Below are 18,592 nucleotides of genomic sequence, written 5' to 3'. Positions count from 1 at the left end.
TCCATAGTTTTATTCAGTAGTACTTGGTGTCTTTTGCATATATAGCACTAAAATAGGACTATTTAAGTTTCCTTCTAGGGCTTAGCAGTGACGTAAATTACAAAGTACCGTGATACAAAAAAGACTCATGTAAGAGACAGAAATACATTGAGTATGAGTGGTTTGGTATAAGTAGAGTGTTAAATACATTTGACCTTCAAACAGCAGTTGCACGGGTCCAGTTAATATGTGGATTTTTTCAATGTATACAGTATAGTACTGTAAATGTATTTCTTCTTTGGGGTTTTTATATTTTTTTTCTAGCTTTATTGTAAATACAGCATATAAATCTTATAAAAAATACATGCTAATTAACTGTCTAGGTTATCAGTAAAACTTTTGGTCACTGGTAGGCTGTTAGTAGTTCAGTTTTTGGGGAGTCACACAGATTTCTGACTGTGTAAGGTGTCAGTGTCCCTAACCCTCTTGTCACTTAAGGGTCAACTGCAGTAGGATTTAGAATGATGTTCCAGATCATGATGTTCTGTAAATGCCAACCTTCGGTGTTTAAATTATATTCTGTATGCAGTTAGTTTGGTCTGAAGGGTGAGTGTAAGGCATGATGGTTTGTTTCTCGTAGCAACATAGTAGAGCTGGCACTGGGCGCATTTCCCTGAGGACCTTACTGCGCAGCTGAGGCAAGCTTTGGAAGCGCGGCTGGCTAGAAGGGTAAGTGTGTTCACGAATGTCTGTACTAGGGGTTATAGGTAAGCTCCCCTTAATGTGCTTACAGCCTTGTCAGAGACTCAGATGTATATTAAGGGTTTAGGAAGAGGAGATTAATTCTCTTTTGGGGGTTGCTTAAATGTTTGCAAGGGCACGATGCCTGAATACCAGTGGTTCACCAGGGACTGTTGGTGGAGGACCTATCTGCCTTGGCAGGGAGAAATAAAATATTAGTAATAATATTATTAATGAAATAGTAATAAAGCTTACATTGTTTGGAATTGGTGTTCTTGGGGCACCTGGGTGGCTCAGTTGGCTAAGCATCTGACTTTGGCTCAGGTCGTGATCTCACAGTTTGTGCATTTGAGCCCTGCATCGGGTTCTCTGCTGTCAGCGCAGAGCCCGCTTTGGATCCTCTGTCCCTGTCTCTCTCTGCCCTGCCCCATTCTTACGTGAGCTTTCTCTTTCTCAAAAATAAATAAACATTTAAAAAAAAAAATTGCTGGTTCATGATGATCATAAAAAAGACTGACCTTTATTCGGTTTTATTGTTGGCCTTAAGTTCTCTGTAGACAATAATTCCCCCTTCGTGTCATTCCTATCTTCCCCCTCCCCTAGCCCCCGGAACACCAGTGCTGTAAAATAGAGTTTTCCATATAGTTGAAATGGGGAGGGCCGGAATTGGAGAATATCACCAACACCATCACACCACAGTTTCGGTCTGGAGAGGTGTCTAATGCTAATAAGCTTCATTAGATGGTGAGTGAGAAGTCAGAGGGTTAGGCTGGTGGGGTACTGCCTGCCCTAAGGTCCCAGCTGAGCTGTCGCTGTGGCAGATCCTTGGGTTGCTATGAGCTGCTGGCGCAGCAGGTGAAAATGAGGCAGGGCCTGTTGCAGTAGGTTTCTGAGGGTAAGTAGGACCTGGTCACAACTGTGTTTCAGAGAGAACGGGGGTGACGTGAGGAAGGCTGACAAACTAGATGCAGAAGGACGTGTATGAGGATAGAGGAAGAAAGGGCCTGAACTCTGATGGCGGCAGCGGGACATAGGAGTCAGTTGTAAAGGTATTGTAGAAATGAAATACATTTATCTGACAGGTATTAAGTACCTCATGTGATGTGTACCATGGATAAAGAGGTGAGTCCTCTGACTTTAAAAGGAGTTCATAGTCTAATCCAGACAACAGATAAGTGATGGCAGTACACTGTGGTAAGTGCAATAACAGTTAAGCACATCAAGCAGTGATATAACAAAGGGCACACTAAGAATTTGCTTGCAAGTTTCCTGGAAGATTCTTGACCTGGTTTCTGAAAGATAAAGAGCTGACAAGTAGCCACGGAAGCTGGGGTGAATTGTGAGGGCCTCTAGAGGGTAGACCAAGCAGAAGTGCACACAAGCTGGGGAGGGCCTAAGAGAGAGAGAGAGAGACAGGGAGGGAGGCAGAGGATCCGAAGTGGGCTCTGTGCAGACAACAGAGAGCCTGATGCGGGTCTCAAACTCATGAACCATGAGATCATGACCTGAGCTGAAGTTGGATGCTTAACCGACTGAGCCACCTAGGCGCCCCAGTCAGATATTTATTTTAAATAGGTTTTGCTGGCAGCTATGTGAAGTATGCATTTGAGGGAGGTAAGCATGGAAATGTTATGTTGTTTCAGTGATGCAGAAAAGAAATGATGAAAGTCAGTAGCCGGAATGAAGAAGAGAACACATTTAAAAGATATTTAGAAGTTAGAACCACTAAGTTCTACTGGGGTGTGGAAGATCAAGAGAAGAGGGAGGGTATGCTCAATTTCTTTGTTGAAAATAGGTGGATGGGAAGTGGTCATTAATTTCTGGAGGAGAATTAGATACGATAGTGGAGGGATAGGTCGCTCCCAAAGTTTTGGTATATCTAGGAAGACTTTATAGACCTCTTTTTTTTTTTTAATTTATTTTTTTTTGGTAATCCGTACGCTCAGTGTAGGGCTCGAATTCACGACCCCGAGATGAAGAGTCGAATACTTCTCCAACTTAACCGGCCAGACACCCCAGAATTTATAGACCTCTATTTTTGGCAACATGACAGACTAAATCATAGAAATTATTTTGCTAATGCACCTAAGATGCACCTAAGAATGTTAACAATAAGAACACCTTTTAAAACGTGATTCAGCTTGCCAAAGGAAATACTCTCAAGCCAGAACAAAGTCTGCATGCATTTAAAGAGGTGGGCTGAGGGCATGCTGTGCCCCGGGATCATTTAGTAATCTCAGGTGGCCTAGAGCTCTAGGTTTAAGAAGACAACCAAGAGGCCAGGAGCAAAGCTCTGGGCTCAAATTGGAGTTTGATTGGTGATTCCCTAAAACCAGGAACCATGAAGAGTTTTACCCTCAAAGTAAGGGTGAATTAGGAATATAATTTTTACCTCAAAAAGCAGCATAGAAACTTGTCTGACTTGCCTTGTTCTGATTGGAGGAAAACATATTTCTGAGAGTGTGTGGCCCACGGCCAGTCCTTAGGCCAGTTTGTGGCCTGAGTTTATATGATTTGCACCTTTGAAAAGACTATATGCTGCTAATATAACATTTACTTGGGTTGCTAGTTCCCCAGATGCCTGGTAGGAAGTAAACACATTTTCACTGGAGGAAGGTTTCTCCCAACACAAGCCTCAAAAATTCCCAGTAAGTTCTAATGAATGTGAACTTCCAGCTAAAGATCACAATATATACAGGAGACAGCCTGAACAAGAATCAGCACAGATAAAACAGAAACCTAGTCACAAAGAATTCAGACTCTGGCAAAATTTTTCAGACACAGAATATAAACAAAATGAGATGGAAGTCTGAGTACAAGTCACTTTGGAGAAAGTGGCCCTACACCTGATGTTTTTGATCCATATAATCTTGAAAAGTAGATGTCTACTTAGGAAAGTCCTCTGTACCTTTAGAGTCTTTATAGGTGGATGTCAGGGTTAGTCAGTGGGTCTGGATATCCTGGTGATGAGATCCTAAGCACTTTTACACTACAGTGGGAAACATGGATCCATGGCTGTGGGCCTTGAGCTTAAGACCTCTGTGTGAGGTTCAAAGTACCTGAAATGGTCACTTCCAGTGTGGTTCCAAGGCCGACTTTTATGGGTATCTCTTCTAATAAATCTGGTTTTCTAGCTGTATATCATGCCATTGGGGGGGGGGGGCACAAAATGTCTGATGATCTGCCTTTCAGAAAAATAGCTTTTATGTTGGGTATACGGACTGCGTATATGAGATTCACTTTTTAAAAAAAGTAACAATTACAACATACCACAGATGGAATCTTTTAGAGGGTGAGTCAAGCCCAACCTCATGGGGTCTTTCTATAACAGTTTCATACGAGAGTTTATAGAGATTTTAAAATATAAATTGCAGTGTCATTAGACCTAGACATAAAACTTAAAACTGAGGAAAGTTTCAGTCTAATCAGAAAAGTTAGAAACCATTATTTAAAAGTACCCAAAGGATTATGATTTGGTCAGCTGACTTAATCCATTTATAAATGTTCAAATGGTTTTTAATGTGGCCATTTCTTCATATATTTTCTAGAATATAATTAAAATGGGTAAAATTTTGTCACTTGTTGAGCCTCCTAGGTAAAAATGACTAATACTTTTGTACAGTTTGAAACAATTTTTTCCTGTAATTTGGGTTGTTACTATTATTATTCTCTTCAGCATAAATATTATCAGCCTGGAGGTAGTTTGGAATTACCAAATGATACAAATAGCCTTAACAAAGCAAATGTCTTTCCCATTACCCCCCCCCCCCCCCGCCATACACACACACACACACACACACACACACACACACACACACAGTGAGGGCAGTGTTGCACTTTAGTCCTTATACAGAAATCAGATTGAACAACTGTCTTTATAATACTCTGGTAATGGATAGAAGGGATCTTTGTATGGTAGTAAGCTTTATAGTATTAATTTCGGTATGGACTTCATTCATAATAAAGGAAACTTTCTTCAGGTGTCGTCAATAAAAAAATAATTTCAATTTTTGTTTGAATTGTCTGAGGAGGTTAGAAAACTCTTGATTGCACAGTCAGTGCTGAAATTTCCAGCTCTAAATCTGATCCATAGACAGTATGAACATGAATCCTTAATTTTTCAGCAAGAATGAGATGTTGCTTGCAAAATATTCCAAAACAATATTTTAGAAGTTATAGCATGTTTAGCACAAGGTATATACCTTGATTCTTTCTAAGTTATGAGTCATCATGAAAGGGCAATATATCAGGGTTGTCCGGAATAACATCAGTCAAATCAGGACTGGGTGTACTTAGAGTTTGACAGCTATTGAACAATACTAAAATTACTCTTTTTCAGGAAGGGAAAGTAAGACAGCTAGAAGTTGACTGGAGCAGAATTTAATAATTATAAAGGAAGCAGGGGCACCTGGGTGGCTCAGTTGGTTAAGCATCTGACTTCCTCTCTGGTCATGATCTCATGGTTCGTGAATTTGAGCCCCGCATGAGGCTCTGTGCTGACAGCTCAGAGCCTGGAGCCTGCTTCGGATTCTGTGTCTCCCTCTCTGTCTGCCTCTCCCCCGCTCACGCTCTCTGTCTCAAAAATAAATAAACATTAAAAATTTTTTAAAAATTTATAAAGGAAGCAGACAACGAAATAATATTATGGAAAGTAATGAACTGATATGATTCCTATTTTGGAGTAAGCATCACTAAAACACAATCCTGTGTTTCATAGTTAGGAAGACCCAAAGTTAGATATTATTATGAGAGGTTATTAAAGAAAGAAAGGAACATCTGATGAACATGTGTATCCCTTGGGTAGAGCTCTGGAACATTTTAAGTTCAGGACATGCAGTGTTTTAGCTGATCAAGATAGGAGGGGCCCCTGGGTGGCTCAGTCGGTTAAGTGTCTGTCTCTTGATTTTGGCTCAGGTCATGATCTCATGGTTTGTGAGTTTGAGCCCCGTGTTGGGCTCTGCGCTGACAGCGTGGAGTCTGCTTGGGATTCTGCCTCTCCTCACTGCTCATGGGTACTCTTTCTCTTTCTCTCTCAAAATAAATAAACATTAAAAAAAAAAAAAGATATGAGGAATACAAAGCATACCTAATTGTTTTTCGTATTTCTCCTTTCATGAAGTAAGAAAATTGTAGCCACCTGGGATATTCCCAAGAACATTTACATATAAAGGCTTCTTAATAATTCTGTTATTCTGAATTTAAGCCTTGTGCTTAAGAAATGAAAATTGTTAGAGAAAATTAGTTATTAATAGGCATAACTCATAGATACTTAAATGCAAGGAAACATCTTGCTTTAGAGTGATGATGTATACATACAACAGAAAGCTTTCTTAGAAGTGAGGAACTTTTGCTAAGAGTGATTGAAGAGAATGACAAAGGCACAAAAGCTTTAAAGATCTATCTTATTCTACATATGTCTTCATATGTATATGGTTACACATATGCAAATACACTAATAGGTAATAGATTTAAAACTTTTGTCTTTAGCTTTAAAATGTAATTAATCTCCTGAAATCATTGTTGCACCATATGCCAACTAACTTGGATGTAAATTAAATAATAAGTTAAAAAATATTTTTTAAATAAAAAAATAAAATGTAATTAATCTTAGCATGTTAGGTAACCACATATCTTATTGAATTTTCTACCTTTGATACATAGACAAAACATGGCCATTTGTTTTCAAATTTATATATTCTTTTATTGCATCTACTATATCTACTATAGTTTTGATCATCCATATTAGGTTAATCTTTAACCACAGCAATAAGTTTCAATTTCCTTAAAGACAGAAAACTAGAGGACAGGTGACTAAGAGCTGATGTACAGAGTACCTCAGTAAACACTAACATCACCCAAGGGCATAAGGGTATTCTTTTTTTTAAATTTTATTTTATTTTTAAATGTTTCTTTATTTTTGGGAGAAAGAGAGGGCGAGCAGGGAGGGGCAGAGAGAGAGGGAGACACAGAATCCAAAGCAGGCTCCAGGCTCTGAGCTGTCAGCACAGACCCTGATGTGGGCCTCAAACCTATGAACCGTGAAATCATGACCTAAGCTGAAGTCTGACGCTTAACCCACTCAGCCACCCAGGTGCCCCCACAGAAACTATATTTAAAGATTGATCTTATTCTTTAGTAGTCCCATGCCTTAATGGTTTGGATTGGTTTTTGGGCTAACATGGTTCATTAAGGAAGGGTGCATAACTCAGTGAAGGTGATAGAGTTGGCATCTGTCTTGATGTAATCTAACAGTCCAAGCAATGTGACTTAAAGGAATAATTTTAGTAGAATGTTCTTTATCGTTTTAAGTCTTCCTCCCAAAGCACAAACATTGTTAAGAACATTTAACCTTAAAGTTAAGATGTGTAAGTTAAGATGTATTTCTACATCTTAATTAAAAATAATGCTGTGGTTATTAGTTTGATTCCAGTTTTGTTTAGAAAATTGTGTGTGTGTATGTGTGTGTGTGTGTGTGTGCCATACTACTAACAGTAGTTATATATTTTTGTAATGTTTGTTTTTTGATGATGAACATATATTCCAATCAAAAAGATTGATTAAAAAATAAAACAGTGCGTAGTTAGTTTGTATTTTATCATTCTGCTGGTGTTGGCCTCTTCTTGCTCTGCATTCTTTGATGACATTAGCTGGGTGGGCTTCGGTAGTGAGTAGACATAGGCTGGTGATCTCAAATCTCGTTGTCAGACTGAAGAGTGTTGTTACCTGGAGCCTTCATCCTCATTCTCCAAAAAATGTGTTCACTTCTCCAGTGAACATTTGAGCGCTGGGAATGGACATGGACCCAAGTATGTTGCTACTGTATGAAATTGTAAATGATGATGCAAAAGAGGGGGAAAATGTGTTGTATAACCACAACTGAGAGAATGAGGCCAACGTGCAAAGTCTTCTGATAACATTAGTTACATGAACATTTTGTTGTTGTTTTGAGGATGCATTGGACTGGGAAATGCAGATATAAGCCCAAGTTTGGGGGCAAAGATTGAGGGGAGCTGAATTGTTCTGCAAAATAGAATTTGAAGTTCCCAGAACTAATCCAGGAAGGGAATTAGGAAAGAGGAGGTATCAGAGGGACAGATGAGAAAAGAGGTGGCAAGATGGAGGGGGACCGGGATCTCGGGGACCAGAGGAAAATAGTAGCCAGTGAAAACAGTGCCTGATTGCGCAGTGACCCCAAAATGGACAAGGGTGTCCATGTACAATTTGAAGATTTTTTTTTTTTTTGGCATTTTGACACTATAACTCATTCTTTTATCCCTCATGATTTTTCACTAATACCTACTATATCTTGCAAGAGTGTTGAGTGTTTTGTTTTATTTTAGAAATTGTATCAAGAGTAAATTTCTTTCAGGGTCAAAGCAATATCCTTATTGGAAAGCACATGGTAGATGCCAAGATGATCCACAGACTGTACCATGTACCAATTCACTGGAGGAAGGAGCTTGGAGCCAGAAGTGACCATGAGAATATATGCCTCGTAGGAATTTCCAGAATCTTTGGGGTAGGGAGTGGGGACTTGGAGTTTCTACATTGCGTATAATATTGGTGCTCAAGAAAATCCAGGCTACACTATGCAAATCTCCTGTCCATTCAGGCTTAGCCTTGTGCATTGAGTTTTTCCCTCACTTACAAGGTGTGATTTGAATTAGCTCCTAGACCTAGCCTACTTACACTTGGTGTTCTCTCCTGTCTGACCTTACCTTACAACTCGATTTACTCTTACCTACAACTCAATTTACTCTTCTGGTCTAGAGAGAACACATAATGCATTATCTCAGCAAAGTCCTACCTACTGGACAGGATGGTTATAAAGATTTTAAAGGATGTTAAAATACTCAGAACATTTAAAAATCCTGTACCAATATAATCTTCCATTACTGTGTTGCTGTTTTTATTTCTAATAATGATGATGATAGTAAACATCAAATGGTACCTGTAATTACATACCAGGGACACTGCTGCTTTTCTCATTTCATACTCATGGCATCTCTGTGTGCATCCCTACGAGAGAGGAAGTATTTTCATCTCCCTTTTAGAGGTGATGACAAATACCCAGAGCTGGGAATTAAACACAAATCCACCTGACTCCAAAACTAGCCTTTTAATAGGTTGAATGTTATTTTTAATGGATAGTCCTTCAGATTAACTAAGTGTTGTCTTAGAAAATGAATCGGTGAGAAATCTATGTAAGCAACCCTATAGAAAAATGAGCAAGAGTAATAGACACATAGCTTTTAAGTCCATGGAAATAGCAACATCTTTGCTTTTAATAATTAAAACCTCACGTAGGTACTAGAGCACTTATGTGATTACTAAAGATGAGAAAGCTTAATAACACAATGGGTGATGTTACTGTGTAGCAGGCAGAAAAGGAGGAACCATGGAGAAAACAAATGGGCTTGCTGAGGATCCCATGAGAAAGAGGAGGTGGAGTCCTTCCCATCCTATCTGGTTCTGCTCCACATTTATGTAAATATTCATGGAAAAGGGAGAATTCCTGCACCCCAGGATTTGAGAGTCTGGTGGGGTGGGGGGACCTTAGGTAAGTGAAAGTCTGTGATTCAAACTGTGAAGGGCTATGATACATGAATAAGTTCACAGGTAAATCCGAGAAGAAAGAATGGAGAAAGGGATTTTCCCACATGGTGTTTTCAAGTTTTAATGCAGAAAAGGATTGGTTAAAAGCAAAAATCCCAGTCCAGCGCTTTGGAAGATGCACTAATAGTTGTAGTGAAAGTGAAGAGAAGCTTCTGGTCAGAAGAAACTGAGTAGTGGTGTGTGGTCGCGAGGTGGATAATCAATCAGAGGCTAAAGGAAAAATGTTATCATACTGATCGAATTGGCTAATACCTCTACTAAATGTTGAGCAGTAGCAGGTGTAGCTGACATCTTTGCTTTGCTCCTAACCCTAAGGCAAATGTCACTAGTATCTCTAGAATTTCCCTCATTAAATAATATGGTAGAGGGATTAAGGAGTGCCCTTGTCGTTATGAGCACTGGCTGATGTATGGAATCGTTGAGTCACTCACTGCATTATGCACCTGAAACTAATATAACACTGTATGTTGACTATATTGGAATTAAGATGAAATGAAATAAAGTAAAATAAAACAAACAAACAAATAAATGTTACCATACTTCGGCATCTCCTGTCCCTGAGGCTCTGAACGGCCTTCCCTATCTTCTCTGCCAGCTCTTCCTCAGCCTCTTCATGCCTACCTGCTCTAGAACTGGGGACAGAGTCGCCACCAGTGTCTTTTCATCTTTTTTTTCTTTTGCCTTTTTCTTTCTTTTATTAACGTATTTATTTAATTGACTAGAGAGTTTTTTAATAGTCCATTTTGATTTAATTTGGTTATATAGTTTTCTTTTATTCACTCAGAAGGTACCTACTTATCATTTAAATAGCTCTTCTCCCTTCTTCTGGAAACATAAGTAAGCTCTTTCACAAATTGGACTTCAGTATCAGCCTCATGGCTGTGAAACTGCTCTCTGGGAGACCCTTTAGAAGGATGCCAAAGCAAAAGAACTGACTCCCTAAATGAAATTCACATTTATTACAATTTAGAAATCTTTAGAATCTTTAGAAATCTACAATCCAGACCTGTTTTACTTACCCAGCTGGATTGTGACACTTTTAAGGGCTGGCATCATGTCTCAGCTGCCTTTGTATTCGCACCCCTGGTGCATGCTAAGTAGGCAGGAGAAAAGTTGTCGAATGAACGAAGGACTCATGGCTTCCGTGGCCTCTTTTTCATCAGCAAGTGAGCAAGCGCGCCTGTGTGGAAGGAGGTGTTATACACAGAACAGATGCATGGTGTGGCTAGTGAACCATGTATAGATGCTCAACAAAACTGTGACGCTCCAAATAAATATTTCTTGGCAGGAACGGCTGCTTCTGACAAAACAAAACAAAACAAAACAAAACAAACCAGACATTAAAACAAAACAAAGAAGCTAGACATCATGGCCAAAGAATGCAGAAAGGTGAAATGGTGCGTGCCCAACTCTTAATTTATAAAAATGACTGAGTGGAAATACAGAGAAGTCATTGCCATGGAAAGAAAAGTTGCACTAGAAGTGAAAGACCTGCCATGCCTCGCAGGGCCACAGGGGGAAGCCCCAGTGTTAGTCAGGAGACAGCAGCAAGGGCATGCATAGGGCACAGCCATTGTTACACTTTCTAAGGAAAGGCAGGGCCAGGAAAGGCTAGCAGTTGAATACTGGATAGTTTGAGTAATTCCAGCAGGCCGTGGGGCATAGGGCCCCCTCTGCATGTCTGGTTTCTGGCCCTCGGATGACTCAGGGCAGGGCAAATCCTGGCCTTGTGTGTGAGAGCTAGACCTAACAGGATGTGTTTGGGGACATGGGCTTGGGTTAGAGTGGTTTATATAGGAACAAGGGACTCATCTGAAAATTGTTCACTGTGTTAGGAATTAGCTAGCCTTGAAAGGCAGTCTCTTCTCAGCCAGCAAGGCTCCCCAGGGATGTCCAAACATTGTAAAATATAGAAAATTTAAAAAATAGGATTATTAGGGCACCTGGGAGGCTCATTCATTTTGACCATCTGGCTTCAGCTGAGGTCATGGTCTCGGGGTTCATGGGTTCAGGCACCACTCTGACAGTACGGAGCCTACTTGGGATTCTGTCTCTCTGCTCCTCTCCCACCTGCGTGCTCTCTCTCTCTCTCTCTCTCTCTCTCTCAAAATAAATAAATAAATAAACTTAAAAAAATAGGATTAGTACATGAGGCTCAGGAGCTTAAAAGAAATGTGATGGAAAAGAAGTATATGACTGAGAAATTTAATCTATACCCATTTACACAGTACCACTTTAGGACTTGTATAAAATCTATGTATTAACTTGGAAAGCATGGCCCTCTTCACTTTATTTTAGACTTGTCTGCCCTCTCTATGTTTTAGGGTTCTTAATAAGTTTTATCATTTTTGTCTGAGTAGATTTTATTACCTAAATGCGATTGTTCCCACTATACTCCTTCTTACTGTTATAAATGGGATTTTTCAAAATTATGTTTTCTCACACAACTCATTTATTGAAGTGAAATTAGTATTTTTGCAGATGTATGCAATGTTTTGCAGTTTTGCAGAATTCATGATCTTTAACATCTCTAGTTTTAAAAACTTCTGCTATAAAAATTAAAATGTATACAAGTCCCCATCACCCACCTTCTACAATTATCAAAATTTTGCTTATCTTTTGTCTTCTGCTTTTCTACTATACATTCACGTTTTCGTCAGTTTTACATAAAATGCCCATCCATTTCCTACAGTTTTGTTGTTGTTGTTTGTTTTCTCTGAAGCTTCTGAATCTCTGGAATACTTTCTCTTGCTTTATTGTTTTGGTTTGTTCTAGTAGTTTCCATGCTGACTTTTTTTTCTCTGTTTTCAACTTTGAACAGAGTGATAATCTGTTTAGATTTAGTTTTTTTTTTCTTTTTTTCTTTTTTTTTTAGTGTTTGTTACCAAGCAGAGTGAGTGAGGATTTCCTGTGGTTTTGATTTCTGTCCGATGGCTTGATGGTCAGACCCTCCCTTAAAATATGTTACCTGGGGGCACCTGGGTGGCTCAGTCGATTAAGCATCCAACTTCTGGTTTCGGCTCAGGTCCTGATCTCACGACTCAGGCCACCAGTGAGGAGCCTGCTTGGGATTCTCTCCCCCTCTCTTTTTGCCCTCCCCCGCTCATGCTCTTTCTTTCTCTCAAAGTAATTGAAAACAAAAGTGTGATCTGGAGGGCAGACTGGTATGCACGTGTCTGGGCCTCTTTCCCAGTTCCTGACGGCTTTGTCTTTGTGCGCTTCTTGCCCTGCTGACAGTGCATCTCCCTCTTACTGCTGTTGCCGGCTTGTCTGTCAGTCTCAGCTAATCAAAGACATGAGGAATTGTGATTTGTAAAAATATGCTGTCCCAGTAAGATTTTCTTACTTCCTCCCCTAACTCCAATCACACCTGCTTCCTCCCCTAAATCCAGGTTATACCAGGGTTATACTCAAGGACTAGTTTCCCCAAACTTTCTACCCAGTTTATCATCATCATCATCATCATCATCATCATCATCATCATCATCATTTGAGATTCATGTGATTTAAATGCAAATACAACAAAGCAAAAATAAAAAAATAGTTACAGGTTTGATTTTTTTTTTTTTTTTTCTCTTTTGGTGGGGGGAGGAGCAACTTTGGGTGGAGGGAGACTGTGGACCCGGAGGCAAGAACGCTGCTCCTTCCAGCGGGAAGAAAGGGATTTTGTTTCTTTTTAAAAAAAATTTTTTTTTTAATGTTTATTTTATTTTTGGGACAGAGAGAGAGCATGAACGGGGGAGGGGCAGAGAGAGAGGGAGACACAGAATCGGAAACAGGCTCCAGGCTCTGAGCCATCAGCCCAGAGCCTGACGCGGGGCTCGAACTCACGGACCGCGAGATCGTGACCTGGCTGAAGTCGGACGCTTAACCGACTGCACCACCCAGGCGCCCCGGGATTTTGTTTCTAAAGGATGTCAGGATTAGCTTATCCAAATCTTTCCTGTGCTATCTCAATATTTTACCAATACAAAGTTGTTGTTATTGTTTTTAATACCATATACTTTAAAGGAAATTCAGATGCTGTGAATAAAGAAGGAAGTGGCACTTTCTATTACCTACCAATTCTCCTGCTTCAGGTCTGAATATTCTTCCCCTAAAGCAGGTGGATGGGACTAATGGCTGACCCGAAATTAATGGTGCCTCCTGAACTACAACTCAACCGTGTCAGAGGCCCTGTGAGTTTGTGGCCAGGGCACCAGTTCCCCAACCCTAAACTATGACTGTCACTGGCTCCTCTCCCTCAAGGCTGTTACAACAGAATTAGAGGCTTATTTGTCCCTGGTGGATTTCTTCCTATGACTTAGAGACTGGAGGGGATTCAATAACTTAATTTAGCTTCTTTGTCTTAGGTAAAGAGTTAGGAATATCCAAACATTCTTCTGGCCAGATCAGGGTCTAACCTCTACTGATTATCTCCCCCTTAGGTGTTCATGTTAACCCAAATATACTCAACATCTCACCTAAACACAATCAATATGATCTCATTTTTTTTTCTGTAAGGCAAGAGGATCCTGACAGTATTCTCCAGAAAATATTTCTTGACTGACCCATATTTTTTGTTCTCCCTCATCCCCACTCCCAGGATAAAAGCAGTGCAAACAAATTTTCAGTCTCCTGCAGAGACATTGCCCAGTTGTTTTTCTTTTAATTAGGTATAGAACCTGAGTTTCTAAGTTGGTGAACACATGGTACAGAGATATTAAATTTTAGTTTTTGGTATCCCCTACTTCTCTTTCTTCATATCAATTCATTTTTCATTTTTATATTTTGGTCATCCAAAATGCTTTAGAACCTGATTTTCTGTACTGTGTATCTCTAAGAATGTTACCTAAAACATTAATTGACATGACATTAATCTTGCTTATATTTATTTATTTTTTAAAAGTATTTTCAGGGGCATTTGGGTGGCTCAGTCTGTTAAACGTCCAGCCTCGGCTCAGGTCACGATCTCAGGGTGCATGAGTTCCAGCCCCACATCGGGCTCTCTGCTGTGCGCGTAGAGCCTGCTTCAGATCCTCTGTCCCTCTCTTTCTCTCTGCCCCTTCCCTGCTTGTGCACTCTCTCTGTCTCTCAAAAATAAATAAATAAAAGCTTCAAAAATGTATTTTTAGTATTTCTTTTTTTTTAGTTTATTTATTTATTTTGAGAGAGACAGAGACAGTGTGAATGGGGGAGCGGCAGAGACAGGGAGAGAAAGAATCCCAAGGAGACTCTGCGCCATTAACACATTCCTTATTCATAATTGTCATTCTTCATTTATGTAGTGCTTTACACTTTGCAAAGAGATTTCACATACATCATTATTATTCATTCACTCATATATTAAAAAATATCTAAATATTGGGGCACCTGGGTGGTTCAGTTGGTTAAATGTCCGACATCAGCTCAGGTCATGCATGATCTCATGGTTCGTGGGTTTGAGCCCTGCATTGGGCTCTCCAGTGACAGCTCAAGAGCCTGGAAACTGCTTCAGATTCTGTGTCTCCCTCTCTCTCTGCCCGCCTCCTGCTTGTGCTCTCTGTCTCTCAAAAATAAATAAACTTTAAAAATTTAAAACAAAAAAATCTAGATATCTGTGTATGTACCAGGCACTGTGGCTGGGCCCTGGGAATATAAAATGAAAAAGACATAGCTCCTGATCTCCAGGAGTTTATAAGCTTAATGAGGATGCACATAAGACAATAGACAGAATGTGATACTCAAAAGTAAACTTCTAATAATGGTTTGGTTTTTATTTTTGTTTATTATTATTTTTTAAATGTTTATTTATTTTTGAGAGAGACAGAGTGAGCATGTGTGCACGGGAGTTGGGGAGGGACAGAGAGAGAGAGGGAGAGAGAGAATCCCAAGCAGGCTCTGCACTGTCAGCATGGAGCCCAGGTGGGGCTCAAACTCACAAACCATGAGATCATGACCTGAGCCGGAATCAAGAGTTAGATGCTCAACTGACTTAGTCACCCAGGCACCCTAATAAATGGGCTGGTTTTTAAATAGATTTTTTTTAACTGGGAAGTATATATATTGACTAGTGGACCCCAGAATTTTGACAGTTTTATTGTGTCTCTATGTGTGTATGTATGTGAATGTATAAAAACTGAATAAATTAGCATTTGGTTTATAAATTAGTGTCTTAAAAGCACAGCCAGAACTTAATCTCTACCGGTTAACTGGACAAGTGTAAGGATCTGGTCCTGAAACCTGAAGCCCATTTCCATGACCCCATATAATCCTACTAAGGCTCAGACAAACGGAGGAGCCCAGCCTGGTCAGTCAGCTGCCCCTTCTTTATTTCTGAACAATGGTCAAGAATGCCAGACAATTAAAGGATTCCTGTAAAAAGTAAAATTTTTTTTTCTTTGCTGGCGTTCATGTTGTAAGACACACATAAGGAATTAAGCTTCTTCCCACGTTGCTTTGTAACTTTGGCATCATTCAAAGTGGAAATGGATTCTGATGGCGTAAGTTATTTCCTGGGTGATAAACATCTTAAATAGAGAAGTGAGTCAGCAGAGCCCATGAAACTTATGAACCAAGGCCAGTCACAGGGGTAAAAGAGCTGCTTAATCTCAATATAATTTTCTCTTCAGGTCATTTCCCGTGAAACTGAGTGGAAATCCCCACACCTCTTGCTCAATTTGGCATCTGCAAGTTAAGGCAATAGTCCACTGGCATTACTGTGGTGATAGCTGTAGCTATTTGAATAATCACAGTACTTAATCCGCTTTATTTTTATTTAAAAAAATTTTTTATGTTTATTTATTTTTGAAAGAGAGAGAGTGACAGACTGTGAGCGGGGGAAGGGCTGAGAGAGAGGGAGACACAGAATCTGAAGCAGGCTCCAGGCTCTGAGCTGTCAGCACAGAGCCCGACCCAGGGCTCAAACTCACGAACTGAGCCAAAGTTGGATGCTTAACCGACTGGGCCACCCAGGTGCCCCATTACTTGATCCATTTTAGTTTGAACTTTTCCTTTATATACTTTAAGAAAGTATGAGTTGTTAGGAATATTGTAATATCCTGTTAAAAGGAAAGATGATGAAAAAGACTCAGAGCCATACAAAACTAACTGCACTTTTCATTCTAATTTGGGGTGTTTTGGAATGAAGCAGTCTTATGCTCTCAAAACAAAAAGGGTATGTGTTGGGGGAGACAGTGTGACTGCTTCTGAATGTCAGTAGGACTACTCATTAATCTGATTACCTATCTCACAGTCTATTTCTAAAAGTTACCCCATTTCTTTTCCTCCTTGCAAAGGAAAAGTAAACTTTAATTTCAAACCTGAATTTTTGTATTGAGAGAATACAGCAAAATTATTTCTCCAATTCTAAACCAATTAATTTTAAGTGCAGCTGGATGCCTGGTAAAGGAAAACTTGGAGATTATACTGCTGCTTGACTTGTCAGTGGAGGCTGCAAATCTCTTACAGCAGAAATTACTCAAAGAAACCACTGAATGGGCCTTTGCTGGCTACAGAATTGTGACTTTTTTCTCTGTTGTCTGTGGAAAAGAATGTCACTGTATTCCCTGCCCCCCCGACCCCACTTTCCAGTTTCATAATGTGCATGGTTCCCAGGAGCAGATAGAAAATCTTGAGCAACTCAGGAACCTCTTCCTTTAGGGGTCCAACCTCTCCCTCCCACATTCAAGGTTAGGAAGTTTAGCAGGAGGGAAATTGCATGGCCCAGTTCAACTTAGTCGCAGGTGAGGCTGAGAGTTCCGGTTCTGTGCTGTAGAATAACCACGATGTGTGGCGAGGTTATCAGGGAGCTGGCCTCTGTGCTGGTAAAGTGAGCAGGAGAAGGGTACAGGTGTCAGTCTGGGAGGTGCCCAGGGCTGGAACCTGGCCTCACTCAGTTTTCTCGGGGCAGACTTGCCTCCTGGGAAGTAGCTGCCTTAAAGGAATGGCCGTCTTGAGAACTGCTGACGAACTTCACAGGGAGGCATAAGCTTGCCCTCTCTCCAGGATCTCTTTAGTTGAGACTGTAACAGCAAATGGAAAGTCCCTCAGCCTCTTCTCAGGACATCTGTGACACCGGCCCCCAGAGTGACCCTTCCAGGAACAACTAATGCGGTGGTGACAGAGGCATCCTTCAGCCACAAATGTCGAGGGGGCTCGAGCTTCTCTCTCTCTCTCTCTCTCTCTCTCTCTCTCTCTCTCTGGACACTGTACTCACGCAGGGTTCCTGTATACTTAAAGGGGAGCAGAGCGCCTCAAGGAGACTGTGCTGGGCTTGTAGTTTGGAGGGCTGAGCATTACATTTTTGGGGGAGTGCATTGTTCACACCTCCAACTGTGCAGTTGAATTAGTGCAGTTACACTGAGAAATGATTTATACACACCTAAAATCAGGCTTATTTCTCCCCGTTAAAAATAAGGGAAGAGACATCCTCCACCCTCCATTTTCTTAGAGCATTTACTTTAGAAAACTTGTAAGATCTTTCTTTGTTTCTTTGAAGCATATGCAAGTTGTTTTAAAAGTGAAGTAAGCCTGGGGCACCTGGGTGGCTCAGTCAGTGGGGCATCAGACTTCGGCTCAGGTCGTGATCTCATGGTTTGTGAGTTCGAGTCCCGCGTCGGGCTCTGTGCTGACAGCTCAGAGCCTGGAGCCTGCTTTGAATTCTGTGTCTCCTTCTCTCTCTGTTCCTCCCCTGCTCATGTTCTCTCTCCCTCTCAAAACTAAAGAAAAAAAATTTTTAAAGTGAAGTAAGCCTTTGGCCAGCTTTATGATCCAGGTAGGTCTTCCTCAAGGGTCTGGGGACCTCTTTGGAATAGTGCCCCTATCTCCCAGTTTCTTTGGGCCAGTAGGAGCCACGCTTCAGTGGCCTCCTGGCTACCGGTTGAAAAACTACCTCCTGTCATAAAAATGGAAGTTTGTTTCTTCTTTGTATAAAACCAATTCACTGACACAGATGGTCACCCCAATTACCAGGTGAGTTTAGGATGAACTATGCGTGGTAAATGGTGTTATCGTGTCCTCTTACATTGAGAACATGTACGTGACGGGTTGTACCTGCGTGGCTATAAAAGGGGGTGGAATTTCTTTATGTTTTTTTTCAATCTCTTAGTGGATTGCCTGGGATGTACATCACATTCTGGTTTAATGCTTATTCAATACCAAATTGTTTTCTTTCTCTTCCATTGTGGAGAGAAGATTTCTGGGTTGGGAGAAGATTTTGTCCTTAATTATATTTTCTCAGCACACAACTCAAGAGAACAATAGATGTGAAAAAAGAAAAGTTTGCATTGGATTGACT

The 18,592-nt window shown here is 40.5% G+C and overlaps 2 protein-coding genes across 2 annotated transcripts in view; both read left to right on the top strand.

Moving 5' to 3' along the window:
- Positions 1-618: 618 nt before the first annotated feature.
- The window catches only part of TEX12 (testis expressed 12), a 59,019-nt gene continuing 41,045 nt past the window's right edge, over positions 619-18,592 (top strand). Inside the window, exon 1 of the mRNA XM_086679140.1 lies at positions 619-708. The gene's annotated coding sequence lies outside the window, so the exon portion shown is untranslated. The remainder of the gene's footprint in view (positions 709-18,592) is intronic.
- BCO2 (beta-carotene oxygenase 2) overlaps positions 690-18,592 on the top strand; it is a 107,128-nt gene continuing 89,225 nt past the window's right edge. Inside the window, exon 1 of the mRNA XM_086679127.1 lies at positions 690-708. The gene's annotated coding sequence lies outside the window, so the exon portion shown is untranslated. The remainder of the gene's footprint in view (positions 709-18,592) is intronic.

This window comes from Puma concolor, chromosome D1 (genome assembly GCF_028749965.1).
Source record: "Puma concolor isolate L17-30 chromosome D1, mPumCon1.1.hap2, whole genome shotgun sequence".
In the NCBI taxonomy this organism is placed as follows: Eukaryota; Metazoa; Chordata; class Mammalia; order Carnivora; family Felidae; genus Puma; species Puma concolor.
This window is presented reverse-complemented; position numbering and strand designations above follow the sequence as displayed.